Genomic DNA, 5,097 nt, shown 5'->3' with positions numbered 1-5,097 from the left:
AGGGCCAGCGCCGGCACCTCGCGTGGTTTTAAGGACACCTTGAGTGCTCACGGGGCCACGCGGCCATCACACAGCCTGGGACGGTAAAGATGTTCCTTCCCCGGCAAGCGGAAGGAGCGACACCTCGCCTGCGACGGGAAGCGAATTGGACAGGAGACCGCCCTGCTCGAGGGACCGGACACCACCGAGACTTCGCCCGGAGGAGCCGGCCCGCCGGGGGCCCTTTCCGACGCGACCCGAAAAGCCTCATCGATCGGACGGGGACAGAAAGAAAAGCAGCCGCGGGGCAACGGGGAGCCCCCGCGGCCGCGGGTTCCTGGGACAACGGCAACGGAGCAGGGCTCCAACATGCGTGCGAGCGGGACACGTCCCCGAGAGGCCCTCCCTTGGCGCCGCCGAGCCTCCCCGACGCTCCCTAGGCCCCCGACGCCGGCGGGCCGCTTGCAACCTTCGGGATCGATCACGCAGCAGAGGAAGAGAGCGGGGGGTGCCGCCACCCGCCCGCGGGCCGCAAGACAACGGAAAACGGAGCAGCTGCCACCGACCACGCCGCGGGCCACCGGCTTTCGCCCGCCTCGCAGCGATCGGCTTCCCACCCGGAAAAAAAGCCGGGGGGAAGGGCAAGCCACCGCACCAAAAAAAAAACTAAAAAAAAAGCACGCCATGCGTCGCACGACCCGTGCTAGCCACGGGGGTCACGAGCCAGGGGTGGGGGCGAGAACGCGCCTCTCAACTCCTCCCGTAAAACCCCTCCAACCACCGGACATACGGTCTCTTTTCTCACTCGCCAACACAGCCAGCCCTTCTCTCTCGCCTTTCGCTTTCGCTTCGGTGGCGGCCCGTGACCCTTCGTCAGCGCGCGCTTCTCGGTGCCGCGGCTTAGGGCCGCGAGAGAAAAAGAACGGAGGCCGGGCGGGCACCCCCACACTGCCCCGCACACCGGCACGCTTTAATAAAAAAGAACGGAGCCGCTCGCAAAACCCAGCCCCCGCCGGCAACGGCAACCACGGCAGCCGGGGCAGGCCAGACACCACGGGCCGCCCCGGCACGGTGCCTCGATCGCGCCCGGCCGATACCGAGAAAGGGCGAGGCGCCGCCGCCCCGCCCACGACACACTCTCGGGGGCTCACTCGCTCGCTCGCTCTCTGTTGGGTTGCGGGGTCCGTCCTGGGGGGGGGACACGGCCGGCCACCGCGGCCGACCGCCGCCCCGGAAAAATTCTGCCCGCTACACGCGGGTCCCCGGCTTAGGGCCGAGGAAGGGGGACGACTTCAACAACACACGGCAGGGCCGGACACTCCCGTCACCGAGCCCCCCTTCGCAGGCAAGCAAGCGAAGCCGAGAGGCGAGGCCACACGCCCCACTGCATGTCCCCCGCTGCCCTTTCGATACGGACACAACTCTGGCAACACAGGTCGGGAGCGGGAAACGAGGCGCAGCCAACCTCGGCCAAGCGAGCCACGCCCGGGGGGCTCTCGGGGAGGGGGGCCAGGGAAAGCCCGGGCAGGCTCAACACAACCCCGGGCCGGCCCCACAGAAATCCAGCCCCGGCTGCCGGCCACCAGCGTGCACCGGGACCGACAGCCGAAGAAATGCCGCACCCGGCGAGCGGGCGGGGCCCCGGCTTAAGGCCGGGCAGAAAAGGGGCGAGGCGCCGCCGCCTCGCCCGCCACCATCCCCGGGGGAGCGAGCGGGCGCCCGGCTCCCCGTTGTCACGAAACCGGCAGCAGCCGGGCCGGAGCGGGACACACTCGCGGCTTTCTCGCCCTCTCTCTGGGCCTTTTTCTCGCTTCTCCCCCGCCTGGAACAACGCAGCCTCGCCTGGGCCGGGGGAGCGCGGTGGCTCTCGGATCGCATCGCTCTCTCTGGGGGCTTTCTCGCTTCTCCCCCGGACTGAACCCGCAGCCTCGGCCTGGGCCGGGGAGCGGCTCTCGGATCGCATCGGTCTCTCTGGGGGCTTTCTCGCTTCTCCCCCGACTGAGCACGCAGCCTCGCCTGGGCCGGGGAGCGGCTCTCGGATCGCATCGGTCTCTCTCTCTGGGCTAACCTGTCCCAGTCGAACTGGGTAAGACGGGAAGCCGGACGAAGCCACGCGACTCGCCCCGACATCGGCGGTGTTCTTCTGGCCCTGGCGACCGCACGCGCGTCCGCCCTTCTCCGCCACGGACACAGGCACGGCAACAGCCTGTGGGGATACGGCCCGTCACCTCGTTCCCATAATACGGACAGATGGGCCCGAAGCGGCGGAGGCCGGAAAGAGAACCGATGTACGTGACCGAGGGGGCGCAGTGGCGCACGCCGCCTTCTACGATGACATAGCCGGAGGCAGCGAGAAACAGCGACCCCTTGGAGTACTTCCAGGCCGGCGGCGGACAACAGGTCTACCAGCCATGAAACGGGCAACAGGTCTACCGACGGCTTGCTGCGGACAACAGGTCTACCCAGCCATGAAACGGGCAACAGGTCGACCAAGCTGCGGACAACAGGTCTACCCAGGGCATGCTGCGGACACCAGGTCTACCCACGGCTTGCTGCGGACAACAGGTCTACCCAGGCATGAATCGGGCAACAGGTCTACCAAGCTGCGGACACCAGGTCTACCCACGGCATGCTGCGGACAACAGGTCTACCCACGGCTTGCTGCGGACACCAGGTCTACCCAGCCATGAAACGGGCAACAGGTCTACCCACTCAATGCTGCGGACACCAGGTCTACCCAGCCATGAAACGGGCAACAGGTCTACCAAGCTGCGGACACCAGGTCTACCCAGGGCATGCTGCGGACACCAGGTCTACCCACTCAATGCTACGGACAACAGGTCTACCCAGCCATGAAACGGGCAACAGGTCTACCAAGCTGCGGACAACAGGTCTACCCAGGGCATGCTGCGGACACCAGGTCTACCCACGGCTTGCTGCGGACAACAGGTCTACCCAGCTGCGGACACCAGGTCTACCCAGGGCATGAAACGGGCAACAGGTCTACCAAGCTGCGGACACCAGGTCTACCCAGGGCATGCTGCGGACACCAGGTCTACCCACGGCTTGCTGCGGACAACAGGTCTACCCAGCCATGAAACGGGCAACAGGTCTACCAAGCTGCGGACACCAGGTCTACCCAGGGCATGCTGCGGACACCAGGTCTACCCACGGCTTGCTGCGGACACCAGGTCTACCCAGCCATGAAACGGGCAACAGGTCTACCAAGCTGCGGACACCAGGTCTACCCAGGGCATGCTGCGGACACCAGGTCTACCAACTCAATGCTGCGGACAACAGGTCTACCCAGCCATGAAACGGGCAACAGGTCTACCAAGCTGCGGACACCAGGTCTACCCAGGGTATGCAGCGGACACCAGGTCTACCAACTCAATGCTGCGGACAACAGGTCTACCCAGCCATGAAACGGGCAACAGGTCTACCAAGCTGCGGACACCAGGTCTACCCACGGCTTGCTGCGGACACCAGGTCTACCCAGCCATGAAACGGGCAACAGGTCTACCCACTCAATGCTGCGGACAACAGGTCTACCCAGCCATGAAACGGGCAACAGGTCTACCAAGCTGCGGACACCAGGTCTACCCAGGGCATGCTGCGGACAACAGGTCTACCCAGCCATGAAACGGGCAACAGGTCTACCCACGGCTTGCTGCGGACAACAGGTCTACCCAGGCATGAAACGGGCAACAGGTCTACCAAGCTGCGGACACCAGGTCTACCCAGGGCATGCTGCGGACACCAGGTCTACCCAGCCATGAAACGGGCAACAGGTCTACTCACGGCTTGCTGCGGACACCAGGTCTACCCAGCCATGAAACGGGCAACAGGTCTACCAAGCTGCGGACACCAGGTCTACCCAGCCTTGAAACGGGCAACAGGTCTACCAAGCTGCGGACACCAGGTCTACCCAGGGCATGCTGCGGACACCAGGTCTACCCAGCCATGAAACGGGCAACAGGTCTACTCACGGCTTGCTGCGGACACCAGGTCTACCAAGGGCATGCTGCGGACACCAGGTCTACCCAGCCATGAATCGGGCAACAGGTCTACTCACGGCTTGCTGCGGACACCAGGTCTACCCAGCCATGAAACGGGCAACAGGTCTACCAAGCTGCGGACACCAGGTCTACCCAGGGCATGCTGCGGACACCAGGTCTACCCACGGCTTGCTGCGGACAACAGGTCTACCCAGGCATGAATCGGGCAACAGGTCTACCAAGCTGCGGACACCAGGTCTACCCAGGGCATGCTGCGGACACCAGGTCTACCCACGGCTTGCTGCGGACAACAGGTCTACCAACTCAATGCTGCGGACAACAGGTCTACCCAGCCATGAAACGGGCAACAGGTCTACCAAGCTGCGGACACCAGGTCTACCCACGGCTTGCTGCGGACACCAGGTCTACCCAGCCATGAAACGGGCAACAGGTCTACCAAGCTGCGGACACCAGGTCTACCCAGGGCATGCTGCGGACACCAGGTCTACCCAGCCATGAAACGGGCAACAGGTCTACTCACGGCTTGCTGCGGACACCAGGTCTACCCAGCCATGAAACGGGCAACAGGTCTACTCACTCAATGCTGCGGACACCAGGTCTACCCAGCCATGAAACGGGCAACAGGTCTACCAACTCAATGCTGCGGACAACAGGTCTACCCAGCCATGAAACGGGCAACAGGTCTACCAAGCTGCGGACACCAGGTCTACCCACGGCTTGCTGCGGACAACAGGTCTACCCAGGCATGAATCGGGCAACAGGTCTACCAAGCTGCGGACACCAGGTCTACCCACGGCTTGCTGCGGACAACAGGTCTACCCAGCCATGAAACGGGCAACAGGTCTACCAAGCTGCGGACACCAGGTCTACCCACGGCTTGCTGCGGACAACAGGTCTACCCAGCCATGAAACGGGCAACAGGTCTACTCACGGCTTGCTGCGGACACCAGGTCTACCCAGCCATGAATCGGGCAACAGGTCTACCAAGCTGCGGACAACAGGTCTACCCAGCCATGAAACGGGCAACAGGTCTACCAACTCAATGCTGCGGACAACAGGTCTACCCAGCCATGAAACGGGCAACAGGTCTACCAAGCTG

The sequence above is a fragment of the Sturnus vulgaris genome, unplaced genomic scaffold, assembly GCF_052056855.1.
Source record: "Sturnus vulgaris isolate bStuVul1 unplaced genomic scaffold, bStuVul1.hap1 Scaffold_156, whole genome shotgun sequence".
In the NCBI taxonomy this organism is placed as follows: domain Eukaryota; kingdom Metazoa; phylum Chordata; class Aves; order Passeriformes; family Sturnidae; genus Sturnus; species Sturnus vulgaris.
Note: the sequence above shows the minus strand (reverse complement) of the source record.